The following is a 15,419-nucleotide window of genomic DNA, read 5'->3' on the forward strand; positions in this document are numbered from 1 at the left end:
TTCTAAAATGCTGGAAAATGTTAGGAAATAGAAAAAGGGGTGATAGAGGCAGATTGGAATGCTGAAGGAAGACAAATAGAAATGCGGCAGAAATTGGACCTTGAAGGAAAAATAGAATTTGTACATGCATCTGTGTGCATACACGTGTGTGTATGGTTTAGCACATAATTTAAAATTTTTATGTTTATTTATTTTAAAAATATTTTCCATGTTTACATGATTCATTTCCTTTTCCTCCTCTCTTCCCTCCCCCCTCCCAGAGCTGACAAGCAATTCTACTGGCTTGTACAAATGTTATCACTTGATACCTATTCCATTATGATTCATTTTTGCTATAGAGCAATCTTTTGAAGCCATGACCCCCATTCATATACCCAATTACACAACTGAGAAGTGATTAGTCACATGTTTTTCTCCTGCACTTCTGCTCCCACAGTTCTTTCTCTGAATGTGGATACATTCTTTCTCATAAGTACTTCAGGAGTGTCCTAGATTATTGCATTGCTACCAGTAGAAACTCCATTACCAAGGATAGTTCTACAATGTTTCATTTTCTCTATACAATGTTCTCTTGGTTCTGTTTATTTCACTCTGCATCAGTTCACTGAGGAAGGCCCTTCCAGTTCATATAAAAATCTTCCAGTTAGTATTCCACCACCAGCAGATACCAATTTTTTCAGCCATTATCCAATGAAAGGGCATCCCCTCATTTCTAGTTTTTTGCCACCACAAAGAAAGCAGCTATGAATATTTTTGCAAAAATATTTTCCTTATTATCTCTTTGGGGTACAACCCCAGGAGTGGTATTGATGGATCAAAGGGAAGGCATTCTTTTAAAGACCTTTGGGAAGGAAGAACTGTGGGAGCGGAAACAGAAGAAAAACAACTGCTTGATCATATGGATTGATGGGGATATGATTGGGGATGTAGCCTCTAAATGAACATCCTAGTGCAAATATCAACAAAATGGAAATAGGTTTTGATCAAGGACACAAGTAAAACCCAGTGGAATTGCATATCGGCTATGGGAGGGAGTGGGAGGAAGGAAAGGAAAGAACATGGCTCTTACAATCATGGAAAAATATTCTAAATTGACTAATTAAATAAAAATTTAAAAAATAAAGACCTTTGGGTATAATTCCAAATTGCTTTCCAGAATGGTTGGATCAATTCACAACTCCACCAGTAATGCATTAGTGTCCCAATTTTGCCACATCCCCTCCAACTTTTATTATTTTCCTTTACTGTCATATTGGCCAATCTGTAAGGTACCTCAAGATTATTTTGATTTATATTTCTCTAATTAGGAGGGATTTAGAACACATTTTCATGTGATTGTTGATAGTTTTGATTTCTTCATCTGAAAACTGCCTATTCATTCCCTTGACCATTTTCAATTGGGGAATTGCTTGATTTCTTGTACAATTGACTTAGTTACTTATAAATTTGAGAAATTAGAACTTTAAAAGAGATTTTTATTATAAAAATTTCCCCCCCGATTTGTTGTTTCCATTCTAATTTTTGTTCTAATGGTTTTGTTTGTACAGAACCTTTTTAATTTAATGTAATCAAAATTATTCATTTTACATTTTATAATGTTCTCTTTCTCTTGCTTGGTCTTAAATTACTTCCTTTCCCATAGATCTTACAGGTATACTATTCTATGTTCACCTAATATGTTTATAATTTCCTTCTGTTGTAATAAATTTTGGAAGGGGGAAGGAAGGTTATATACAAAGGGTAAAATCACATATAAATAAAATGAATTTATTAACAAAGAAAGGAAGGATGGGAAAGGAATAAGGGAGAGGTTTACATCTGACTATAGGCCCAAGATATTTACCCACTATAATTATTTTCTAACCTGTCTAAATAACTAAACTACATATTACTAAGGGGTAAATCCAACAGGGAATCCCAAATCTCACAAACAGAGTCCTTGGCAAGTAGGTAGCAGGAATCCAGCTGTTGAGTACTCAGATGTCCCAGGGAATAGAGAGAAAGGCTCCTCCAACATATTATGTCCACCAGAAATGTATGGGAAATCTTCCTTTCACTCTTGTTGTTTTATTCAGAGACAGTCAGCTTCCAAGATGATCTTGTCTAGGTAGAGTCCAGGCACACACACTCTTTAGGTTTCACCATCAGCTCCAGACAGACCATTGGAAAACTGTCTTCAACAGCTTGGAACTTTCCCCAGCTGGCTCATGTAGAATTCTGAGGCTTGTGGGCTGTCAATCAAACTCTTGCACTTCATACTTTCTCTTGCTACACTTTATATATATATATATACATATATATATATGTCATTTACCCATTTTGAATTTATCTTAGTATACAGTGTAAGATGTTGATATAAACCTCATTTTTCTCATACTGTTTTCCAATTTTCCCAGCAGTTTTTGTCAAATAGTGAGTTCTTGTCCCAAAACCTGGGTTCTTTGGGTTTATCAAACACTAGCTTACTGAGGTCATTTATCCCTAGTCTATTCCATTGATCCACCCTTCTGCCTCTTAGCCAGTATCAGATTGTTTTGATGAGCACTGCTTTATAGTACAGTTTGAGATCTGGTACTTCTGGGCCTCCATCCTTTACATTGTTTTCATTCTTTCCCTTGATTTTCTTGATCTTTTGTTCTTCCAGGTGAATTTTGTAATAATCCTTTCTAAAAAAGTTTTTTGGTAGTTTGATAGGTATGGTCCTGAATAAGTTAATTAATTTAGGTAGGATTGTCATTTTTGTTATATTAGCTTGTCCTACCCATAAGCAATTAATGTTTTCCAATTATTTACAACTAGTTGCATTTGTGTAAAAAATGTTTTGTAGTTGTGTTCATATAATTCCTGAATTGGACTTGCCAAGTGGATTACCAGATATTTTATATTGTCTCGAGTGATTTTAAATGGAGTTTCTCTTTCTATCTCTTGCTGCTGAATTTTGTTGGACATATATAGAAATGCTTATGATTTGTGTGGGTTTATTTTGTACCCAACAACTTTGCTAAAGTTGTTGACTTATTTCTATTTGCTTTTTAGTTGATTTTTTTGGATTCTCTAGGTATACTGTCATGTTATTGCCTACTTTTGTCCCTTCAATTTTTTTTTATTCTCTAATTTGGTAGCATTTCTAGTATAATATTAAATAGTAGTGGTGATAATAGGCATCCTTGCTTCACTCCTGATCTTATTGAGAATGCTTCTAACTTATCCCCATTGTAATGATACTTGCTGATGGTTTGAAATAAATACTGCTTATTATTTTGAAGAAAGACCCTTTTATTTCTATGCTTTCTAGTGTTTTCAATAGGAATCAGTGTTCTATTTTGTCAAAGACTTTTTCTGATCTATTGATATAATCATGCAATTTCTATTAGTTTGTTTGCTGATATGGTCAATTATGCAGATGGTTTCCTAATATTGAACCAGCCTTGCATTCCTGGTACAAATCCAACCTGGTCATAGAGAATAATCCTTGTGATAAGTTACTGTAATCTTTTAGATAGTATTTTATTTAATATTTTTGCACATATGTACATTAAGGTATTGAGCTATGTTTTTTTTGGCTTGGGAATCAGTACCATATTTGTGTCATAAAAAGAATTTGTGGCTATATACCTTATATTTTGCTATGTTGTTTCCTCATTGTCATTTTCTTCAATGAAATCAGTGATTGTTTCTATGATTTGTTCCTTAACCCACCAGTTTTGGAGAATTAGATTATTTAATTTCCAATTAATTTTTAATTTGCCTCTTAATGCACTCTTACTAATTATAATTTTTATCACATTATGATCTAGAAAATTTGCATTTATTATTTCTGCTTTTCTGCATTTGTTTATAATGTTTTTATGCCCTAATACTTGGTCAATCTTTGTAAATGTACCATGTGCTACTGAAAATAAGGTACATTCCTTTTTATCTCTATTCACTTTTCTCCATATACCTATTAACTCTAATTTTTCTAAAATTTTATTCATATCTCTTACTTCTTTCTTTTTTTTTTTGTTTGATTTATCTAGACCTTATAGAGGAAGACTGAGGTCTCCCACTAGTATAGTTTTACTATCTATTTCCTCCTTAAGCTCCAATAGTTTCTCCTTTTAAAATCTGGATGCTATACCATTTGCTGTATAAATGTTGAGTATTGATATTTCTTCATTACCTATATTGTCTTTTAACTGGATATAAGTACCTTCCTTATCTCTTTTAATCAGATCTATTTTTGCTTTACTTTTGTTTGATATCATGATTGCTACTTCTGCCTTCTTTTTCTCAGTTGATGCCCAATAAATTCTGGTCCAGCCTCTTACCTTTTTACTTGTGTTCATCTACCTGCCTCATGTGTTTCTTGTTGACCACATATGGTAGGATTTTGGTCTTTAATCCATTCTGCTATCTGCTTATTTTATGAGTGAGTTCATTCCATTCGCATTCAGAATTATGATTATCATCTGTGTATTCTCCATTATTTTGATCTTCTCTTTTAATCCTGCCCTTTCTTCTTTCATTATTTCCCTCCACTGCAGTGTTTTGCTTTTAATCAGTCCTCCTTTTCCCCACCCTTATTTTACTCTCCTTCCTAACCCTCCTTTTTCTCTTTAGGGTCTTTTATTCACACACACACACACACACACACACACACACACACACACACTTTTTTCCTCCCTTTTAATTCTCCCATTTCCTCCCCACTTCCTTATTTCCTTTCTACTTCTCTATAGGGTAAGATAGAATTCTATACCCTCAAAAATCTGACTGTTCTTCCCTCTCAGAACCAATTCAACTGAGAATAAGTTTTAAGTGTTACTTGTCACCAATTTCTTCCTCCCCTTCTTATTCATATAAACAAAACCAAAGCAACCCAAATGAGAAAGCAAGCAAGAAATGGAAAAAAAAATTATTGGTAATGTATCTGACAAAGATCCCATGAGATGATCATGTGATATTTGTTACCTTGGTTATTGATATGTTTAATTATGCTGATAGTTTTCCTATAAAGCAGCCTTGGATTCCTGGTATAACTTCCATCTAATTATAGTGAATGATTCTTGTGATATGGTGCTGCAGTATCTTTGCTAGTATTTTATTTAAGAATTCTCCATCAATATTTATTAAGAAAATTGGCCTATAATTTTCTTTTTCTGTTTTTGCACTTTCTGACTTAGGTATCAGTACCATAGTTGTGTCAGAAAAAGAATTTGGTGGGACTCCTTCGCCAATTTTGCCAAATACGTTATATAGGAATTGTTCTTTAAATATGTGATAGAATTCAATTGTGACTCCATCTGGCCCTGGGGATTTTTTCTTAGGGAGTTCCTTGATGGCTTGTTCAGTTACTTTTTCCAAGATGGAATGAACAATAGAGTTGTTCTGGAAGGAATGGAAAGAAGAAAGTGTTATAGACTTAGAGAAGAACTTAAGGAAAGACTTGGAGCCAGAATAAACACCATGCATGTTGGAACACTGAATGTTGGAAAACAGTGGAAGGTTAGTCTGGATAGGTGAGTGGGGCTAAGCTCCTGCTCCTTCACTTTTGCCGATGTTCTACGAGGGGACACTCAGAGCCCTTTCCGTGGACATGTGCTCAATTGCCTCTGCACAGGGTTCACCAGAGTTTGTCACTAGAAAGCCAGAGGGATGCAGGGTCAGGCTGCTCCCCTCCCCATCTCGACACATGCCTGAAGACATTTCTCACTGGCTCCTCTAAAAGGTTCGCCATCAATGAAAAATATTAATCCTTTATGCTCCTGCAGGGTTTTTTTTGTTCCTTTCTTTTCCTGTTTTTTAAAATTCTCATGGTTTGTAGAATCAAATAGTGTTCTGTATTATATTAGTGGAGAAATTTGAAGAAGGAACCAAAGTTCCAGCTACTTGGGGAATAAATATAAGGTAACCCTTCCTTCTTTCCTCCCCTTCCCCCAAGTTGGGCTGTTAACAAATGGAGGCAGTTCTGACTGGACTGAAAGGGTAAGTAAACTTCCCCTCAGCCCTCCTTTTCTTGAATGATGTTCTTTGAAGTTCCCCTCCTAACACATTGAGTCTGATTGAAGTCTCTATTAAGATCAAGATGTCTTTTTATTTAGGTAGAAAGGGCTGAAGGGTAATGAGGGCAGAGGAGAAAGGAAATCCCTAGCTATTTCCTCTACATGTCTGGGGGGGTTGACCCAGGGTCTTTCTTCAGGATAAGCTCTGAGGTTCCCCTAAGGGACAAAAGTCTTTATCCTAAAAGTGTCACCAGTTGGAAGATAAGATTTCTGTGTCTCAGGCAAAAAGATTGAGAAAATGGGTATCTCCACAGCAAAGGTCAGTTTCTTCTTCTCTCATCTCCAGGAGCAAAGAACCTCCTCCAGTTTTTCAACTGCCCCTCCTCAGCTTGGCTGAAAAGTTCCATACCATCCCCCAGAGTCAGCTGGGGTTCCATTTCCTCTTCTCCTGAGATAGGTTGTCAAAATTCAATCTTTCCATTGCTTCTGGTCTTCCCCTCTTATACAATTCTAACAACCAGTGGGCTGTTAGTTAAATCACTTGATTTTATTGAGAAGAAAACTAGTCCTTAGATTAAGTGATTTTCTCAAGTTTATGTATTTGTTGATGTCAAAGTCAGGACTAGAACCCAGATTTCCTGACTGTCAGTTCATTACACTTTACATTACTTTTCTCTCCATTTTGCATCTTTCCTCTTGTTATTTTTCCCAACATTGAGAAATAAAAGGGATAAAATCCAAACTACTAAAATGATTCAAAAATCTTTCATTCACTAATCATCAAAACTCTGGTACTTGTTAAGTAATAGATTGGATGATCAATGGGATAGATTAGGTAAACAATACACAGAAGTAATTAACCATGGATTGATAAACACAGAGATCCAAAGTACTGGGACAAGAACTCACTGTTCAATAAAAATTTCTGAGGAGCCGCTGGGTAGCTTAGTAGATTGCGAGCCAGACCTAGAGACGGAAGGTCCTGGGCTGAAATATTACCTCAGACACTTTCTAGCTATGTGACCCTGGACAAGTCAGTTAACCCTCATTGCCTAGCCCTTATCACTCTTCTTGGTGGTAAAAAATTGGAAAATGAGGGTGTGTCCATTGACTGGGGAATGGCTGAATAAATTGTGGTATATGTTCGTGATGGAATATTATTATGCTGAAAAGAATAAAGAAATGGAGGAATTCCATGTGAACTGGAACGACCTCCAGGAAGTGATGCAGAGCGAGAGGAGCAGAGCCAGGAGAACGTTGTACACAGAGATGGATACATTATGGCACTATTGAAGATAAGGGACTTTTCTACCAGTAGAAATGCAATGACCCAAGACAATCCAAAGGAACTTGGGAGAAAGACAGCTATCCACATCCAGAGAAAGAATTGTGGAACCAGAAATGCATTAGAAAAATATATGATCAACCTTGCAGTGTGAGAGGGATGTGATTAGGGTTGTGATGTTGAAGAATTGCTCTACTCCAAATATGAATAACATGGAAATAGGCTTTGAACAATGATGCATGTACAACTGCTTGTTGGCTTTGGGAGGGGGGAGGAAAAAGGGAGGGGAATCATAAATCATGTAACCATGGGGAAATATTCTAAATAAAATTTTAAAAAAGAAAAAAAATTTTTCTGGAAAAAACTAAAAAGCAGTCTGATAGAAACTAGGCATAGACCAACCTCTCACACTTCAAAATAAGTATATGATTTAGACATAAAATATGATATAAGATAATTGGGGTAACTTAGGAAAATGCCTATCATATCTATGGATAAGGGAAGAGTTCATATTTAAATAAGAGATAAAAAGGATTGTGGAAGATAAAATGGATAATTTTTATTTCATTAAATTAAGAATTTTTGAAATAAACAAAACCAATGCAATCCAAAAAGGAGAGCAGGAAATGGGGGAAAAAACATTTCAGGAAATTTAACTTACAAAGGTTTCCTTTCTTAAACATATTGGGATCTTAGTCAAATTCATAAAAATATGAGTCATCCCCCAGTTGAAAAATGGTTAAAAGGTATGAACTTTCAGTTTTCTGAATAAAAAAATCAAAATTATAAATTATCATATGGAAAAAATTCTCTAAATCATTAATAATAAGAGGAATGCCAATTAAATCAGCTCTGAGAAGCCCTCTTCCCTCAACAAATCAAATTGACTAAAGTGACAGAAAAGGAAATGAGAACTGCTGGGGTTCATGTGGAAAAATAGTGCACTCTTGGTAAAGCTACAGGTTGTTCCAAATGTTCTGGAGATTAATTTGGAGCTATGTCCAAAGGGCTATCAAATTGTGTTTATCATTTGACTCAGCAATACTGTTACTAAGTTTATATCCCAAAGAGGTCAAAGAAAAGGAAAAAGACCTATTTGAACAAAAACATTTCTAGCATCTCTTTTTATGGTGGTAAAGAACTTGAAACTGACAGTATACCCATCCATTGGAGAGTGACTTAACAAGTTGTTATAGATGATTATGATAGAATATTATGGTGCTAAAAGAAAAGACAAATAGGATGGAGTCAGAAAAAACCTGGGAAGACCTATATGAGCTTATGTAAATGAAATGAGTAGAACTAAAAAGAACTGTTTATACAGTAATTACAATTATTGTTTTTTCATTTTCAGTCATGTCTGACTATTTGTGATATGTAAATGGATTTTCTTGGCAAAGGCATTTTACTATTTCCTTCTCCAGCTCATTTTACAAGAATATGAAGCAAATGAGGCATAATATTTATTGGGAAAATGGGTGGGATTGAAGAACAGGGGATGCTGAAGGTTTTGTGCAGGGAATGGAGGAGTTGAAGGGAGAGAGGGAATACGGCTGCTGGTGAGGTAAAAGGAGAGAGATGCCCCTGCCGAGAGGCTATGTTTGAAAAATGGGGTTCCTGAGAAACGGGCCTGAGGGGATGTCTTCTCTATGGATTGATGTAGAAGATACCCCAGAGCAGGTAAGCATGGACCCTCCTGAGGGACAAGCCTCCACCCAGACCAAGGTCGTGCAGCAGGGGTCCAATAAGGACAATTTATAGTTGAAAATCTGTCCTGAGGTTCAGCTCCCTCTATGTCCCCCAAAATGTTAGTCCTCTGATCTGACTGCAATATTCAAATGAAGATAAAATTTAATAACAAGTTTGGATTGGAGAGGTTTCAGGGAAGAGAGAATAGGGATTTCCTTAGATGAGGTTTGAGTCTCTCTCAGCTTTTGAGCTGAGACCAGGCCTCACAGGTTGGTGGAGAGTTTCTCTTATTCCTGTCTATGCTAATCTATGCTAGCTTTCTTAAGTTCAAAATCTTTAGCAGTAGACAGCGAGAGGAAAAAAAGTTCTGACCTTCAGAGCTGGTTGGGCCTGTCTCTTCAGGCTGATGCCCCTAAAGATCAACCTTACAGTTCAAACCACTCCCCTTAAATCATGTTGTCTATGACACAATCACAGGAATCCAGGGAGAGCACACAGTTGGGAAATGCAGGAAAATAGATCCACTTCTATCCAGAGACAGGGAGCAAGGCCTCCTACCAGTTCCAGGACCAGGAAGGAAGTCCTAGTCACAAGTCCAACTGCCACTCTGAGTTGCCCCTCCCCCCCACCAACTGTCTGTCTTGTCAATTTCTTTTCTCTAACATTCCAACTGCTGTTGGTTCCAACTCAGTGGCAGAAGGTCCAGAATTTGCTTTCATTTTCCTTTCCACAGAGGTTAAGTGACTTGTTTAGGGTCACATAATTAGGAAGTATCTGAGGTCAGATTTTAATTCAAGACCTCCTGTCTCTAGGTAGCCTTGTATCCACTGAGCCATTTACCTGTCCCAAATTATCTGTTTTATTATATTTTTATTTTTATTCTATATTTATTCATTTTAAACTTGCTCATATATGTGAGAATGCTGTGCGCCAACTCTCGCCAGCAGCAGTGTTTTTGACACCTCCACTATAGTAAAATTTCCAAGGCTAGAAGTTGCAGAGAAATAGCTGACTTGTACTGGTTGAGGGAGTTTCCTTATCCAGGACTATCATAACTAGTGAAGTCGCAGGTCTAATCCCTATCTATATCACTAGATTTTAGATTTGGAGCCAGGAAAGCTTTTTAAGGTCACCTAGTGGAATTCTCAAAGCCTGAAGAAGTGAACTGACCTGACCAAGAATACAGAGAAGTGTTAAAGTGATGAAAGTATAAGTAGCAAAGTCACATTAGGATCTCCATCCTCTGATTCCAAATCCATCACTGTTTTCACTATGCTATAGTGCTAATGACAGTTTAATAAGTCTCATATTTATCTCATCTTTAGGATTCTTTTTATCATATCTAACAAAAATTAGGCTATATTTTTCTGAGTGCTTGTTTAAGGATATAAACGCTTACTGTTTGTTTAAAATATTATCAAGAGCAGGGAGCAGACTTAGATATCAAAAGATAGTTGGGCAGGAGGGATGAATCAAGGGTTGGGTTGGACAGACAACTCAGGAACATACTGGTAGGTCGGGCTGTCTTCACAGTGCCTGCCAAAAGGTGCACAGAAAAGCTAATGCCTAACTTCCAGAATAAAGGTCATTCTGGGATCTATTGGAACCTTTGATTCTTCAAATTGAGGCAATCCCAAACAGGTGCAATCTTTATCTGGGGACATGCAAATATGTGGCAGAATGCCAATTTCAAAGGACTGAAGTGGGATCTACACAAAGTCAATACGAAGACCTTTCTAGGAGCAGTAAATAACTGCAAGTGGAGTATTGAATATGAATGATAGAGATGGTTTGAGGGAACCAAATGATGATCCAAACTGTGGAGCTCTGACAAAGTTGATGCTAGTACCATGGACCAACCTTTTGGGCACAACACTAAAATTATTCCTTCTGTATGCTGTTTCTCCATCACCTCTACTTTGGCTATGTAAGTAATTTGTCACAACTGGCATCTTCATAAATGAATTTGATGACTCTATGCTAGAACTGCTTGACAGGCAAGTCTGTTTCCTATGAGGAACAGCCCCCTGGGGTCAGTAGCATTGCAGGGTCCCTGAGAGTGTTGTCAACGTGGAATCTGGACACCTCAATTTTACCCCTTCCCTTTGAGAAACCCCAATAGCGGGTACACCTGGTTGGGGTTGAATTATAGACCTTACACTGTTTGGGGACCCTAGTGTGGGTGGAATCTGTGGACATGGTCAAAATGTTGAGTGCCTTTATTTGTTTTAGAAGCTTCTCCCTTTGTATTCAAGATCCCTCTCAGGAAATCCAGCTCTTAGTTTGACCCTTTCCTTTGTAGTACCCTTGAGGTCAGCTTCTTTGTGGCCTGCTTGTCGTTTGTCTATGCAGGCTTGCAGTACCAAGTTCTCCAGAGGGTATAAAAGACCCCCAAGTTCTGTCCCTCTTTGGAGTTGTCAGTCTAGCGCAGTTGACTTTCCTGGGGGTCAGTGACCAGAGCAACCGGATTGTCAAGCCTCAGGACTCTGCACGGGTGTGTAGCGCTCAGCTCTGTGTGGAGGCCTAATTTAGCACTGAACCCCTTTCCTTAATTGAAGAGCGGCTTCTCTGACTATTTAATAGTTCTGTGGGTTTTCCCAGTTGACCGTGTTGATGCACAGCTAACAACATCAAGACCTTCTTCTTAAACAGTATGAGGGGGGGGAAGGGAAGATTTGTACTACTCTGAAGTAGCCTCAAATAGACAAATTATGAGCTGACTGCTCATTTAAATGCTGAGCTTTGAAGTCTCCAACTGCTTAGAAAGGATTCCCTCTCGGGACAGTTCCAAAGCCCAGAGATGAAGACTACCTACACTGATTGCGGAGAGTGAGGATTAGGCGTAAATGCTGTGTTTTCAGAACCTCTGGCGATTTTCTTGTGTGCTGCAAACATGCTTATTTTTGGAGGATTTGGGGTCAATAGCACTGTAACTCCACTCTTTCCCTCGAATCCAGAGCCTTCAAAAGTGGCTAAGCCCTCTTAAGATGCGTTATCAACTTGTTGAAGACAAATCTTGGGCATTTTTGCTGATGTTGCTATTTTAGGGAGACGGCAGAATCATTCTTAAAATCCTCCTCTGTTCATCATCTACCAAGAAGGCTTTGCAGCTACCTTCGTGTACTTGATGGGGAAGTGAAGAATGGGTGCGTGTCAGTACGGTTGATCCTGGCTAGCACCGACACATCTGAAGCCTGAATTTATTTTAAAAGGGAGAGGGAGTGCTCGCTTCAGCAGCACACACACTAAAAGGAAGAGGAAGAGGGAAAGGATGAAATGATGGGAAGAGAACTGGCACATGGAAGTGACTCATGCGAAAGTAGCACTGAGGAACACATCAAAACCATTTCATGGCATCAGGGGGCATAGGTTGCCCTCACCTAGCATAAATGAAGCCTGGAGCCCTTGGATGACCTCTGAGAGCTCTCAACCTTTGGTCATTTGTTCTGCAAATTCCTTTTTAATTCCAAATCCCGATGATCTCTTGACTCCACGGAGCGCTCTTCAGACTATCCCAAATGGGGCTGGCAAGGGGAGCAGAAAAGGAGGCAAAGGAGGCAATTTGAGAGCTTCCTCCACAAAGAACTTTACATAAGGAAGAGCTGTTAATAAGTAATGAAACAAAGAAAGCTGGTCTAGAGATTAAATAGTCCTGGGTCTGGGAACAAAGTTCACCCTGCAAATGCAGCTGCCACTCTCCTAACCTGATTCAAGCCTTAGAACTTCTGGTCCAAAGGGTGTCTCTTGTGCCTTCCTGTTACGAAGCGGTCTCCGGGCAAGGTCCAGCTAAAGTTCAAAGTTCAGCGTCTGAAGGATCTGCTGACTGCACGCTTTGTTTAGGTCTGGCCAGTTTTAGCTAAGCCATTAACCGCAGTAAGACGGCTGGGAATGACGGTTTCTTGGGTTTGACACTTGTCCGTTTGTGCATAGGACGAATGCCATAAAAGAGGGACTTTTTAAGTCAGGAGGAGAGGTGCTGCCGGGTCTCGAGAGAGTCACCCGAAGATAACATAAAGGCACTTCCAGGAGCGCTTTGAAACCAGGAAGTCTGCTTCAAGAATAAAGGCACAACAGACGCTTGTTTGTGAGAAATATGGAGACTTTCCAAAAGGTCAAAGAATGAACTCCGCATAGCAAATAAAGGAACTAGCTGAAAATATGCAAGTTAGCTGGTTTGGAAGCCTTCTATGGAGCCTCAGATCAGCTTTTCTAACAACCCCATGCGTTTGGACAGCTTTGCCCTTCTTGAATGGCTTGTGTGTGTGCCCAGCAGTGTTAGGAGATGGTCAAAATAAGATTTGTGGTCTTTAGAGTTCATGACGTTGAATTGAACCGCTTTGGACAGGGTCAGCTGCCAACTTGGTAAATAGCAGAGCTAGAACTAGAACCCAGATTTTCGGGTTCCTGATCAGTTTAGCATTGCACCCGGTCCACAAGCCTGTCTCTCTATGGCTCTACGCAGTTTGGTACCTAGATTTATTTCCACCCCCTTTCCCACATTTGAGCAGTTAGTAGAAGTGCTATGAGAACAGTTTGAGAACTACAATTGTAAAGAACCCTTTAGAACACAGAATGCCGGAATCTGTGTTGGTCTGGGCCAGAGGCTTGTGATCCACCCCTGTGCGAGCTCGTGGTAAGAAAGGCTAGAGCCTGGCGTTTGCCTCTTATTCTGGGATGCTGCTAGTGGCCACTCCTTTAAGTGCGAGCACAAACTCATGTTTTTCCTCAGAGAGACCCACAGCTAAAAAGCGCTAACAAAATGTAATCTCTTACATAAACCTGAGGATTGTAGAGGTGGGCGAGAACCTCGAGAGCCTCGGGAGAATGAGGAATGGGCTCCCTCTGGGTCATTGGCAAGTTCAAACGTGGTTTCATAACAACAATAGCTAATATTTATTGGATATTTTAAGGTTTGTAAAACATTTTAAAGTATCTTATTGGATGCAACAAGCCCAGGAAGGAAAGAGACATTGTTATATTACATGGCCACGTACAGAAGAAGAACTGAGTAAGAAGAATCGATTGTCTCCAATAGAATTGGACGAGGTCTTCCTGCCTCGGAGTCCAGCACTCCACTCACCCCACTTTTAAACTTCCTATTCAGAAGAAGTCCAAATGGAGCTCCTTCATTTAATGGCTGATTCTGGTGTTGCCAAGGAGATGAGGATGCTGAAAACTAATGGCCGCCTCCCAGGCAGAACCGTTTTCAGAGTGTTTTCTATTTTCTTCTCTACCAATTCTTCTCCTACCCCAGAGCACCACACACACTGCTGGAGCATTTGGCAAAGTAAATCTGTTTCAGAGTGCTTCTCCCCCAACCTTCCTTCCTGCTTCCCCACCTCTTATTGCAGAGCTCTGATGCCCACCTCCTTATCTCCAGACCTCCAGCAAGAAATGCAGAATCCTTGTATTGTCAGAGGCAACAGAGAACAGAGAACAGAACCAGCTGCTGGCAGGGGTTAGTTTCTTGGCTGAGTCTCACTAGTGGCTGAGGTTTCAAGGTTGTTCCTAGCCTAGTTTCACCATGTCAATTATAGTATGTCTTATAATCAAAATAGCAGGTCTGGTACTGCTTAGGACTTCTCCCTACTCACCTCAGTCCTCTGGGATCTGTCCCAGTTTGTCCTTTACTACATCTGACTTGGAAAACAATCATGAACTCCAAAGCACGGACCAAGAAGTGATTAGCCACCAGAAGCATGGAAAAAATGACTGACAGGAGGGCCTGGATCTCTTTTTAAGGGGAAAGGGAGAGGAAACTTGGACACAGTGAGAAATGTAGCCGGCATGCATTTCTTACTTTTCCAATTGCCCCGCTTATCTGTTTTCTACTCAATTATATTTCTTTCCTATGTATTGATCATAATTTGTTCAACAAGAAAGCTGACTCAAAGAAAGGGAATGCACTGTACTAAAAAGACATTGGATTTAGAGACAAAGAACTCGGCCCAGTGACTTCCTGCCTAAATTTAGGCTAGACGCTTGAAATCTTAGTCTTCTTGTCTATTAAAATAAAGGAACCAAACTAGATATTTTCTAAGGTGTTTTCAAGTATTTTGTCTTATGAATTCAAAAATACTTTCACCCCACAAAAAACTGAATTTTGAATATGGACTGAAGGAAACCTCAAACTTGTTTCTACAAAAATCTAAGTTTTAAAAAAATTTATTAAAAATTAGAATCGGACAAGAGGAAGATGATACATTCTTAAGACAACAAAAAAGAATGAAACTAAATAAAAATTTTAAAATGGAAGAAAATAAAAGATCTTATTACAAAAAAAAAAACTGATCTGGAAAAAAGTTTGAGAAGAAATGACATAAGAATTCTTAAACTACCCAAAAGTTAGGATAAAAAAAGAGTTTAAACACTATCATTCAAGAAATTATTGAAGAATATTGCCCTGACATTTCAGAACTAGAAGATAAAGTAGAACTTGAAAGAATTAATTGATCACCAGT

The sequence above is a fragment of the Monodelphis domestica genome, chromosome 4 (genome assembly GCF_027887165.1).
Source record: "Monodelphis domestica isolate mMonDom1 chromosome 4, mMonDom1.pri, whole genome shotgun sequence".
NCBI lineage: Eukaryota > Metazoa > Chordata > Mammalia > Didelphimorphia > Didelphidae > Monodelphis > Monodelphis domestica.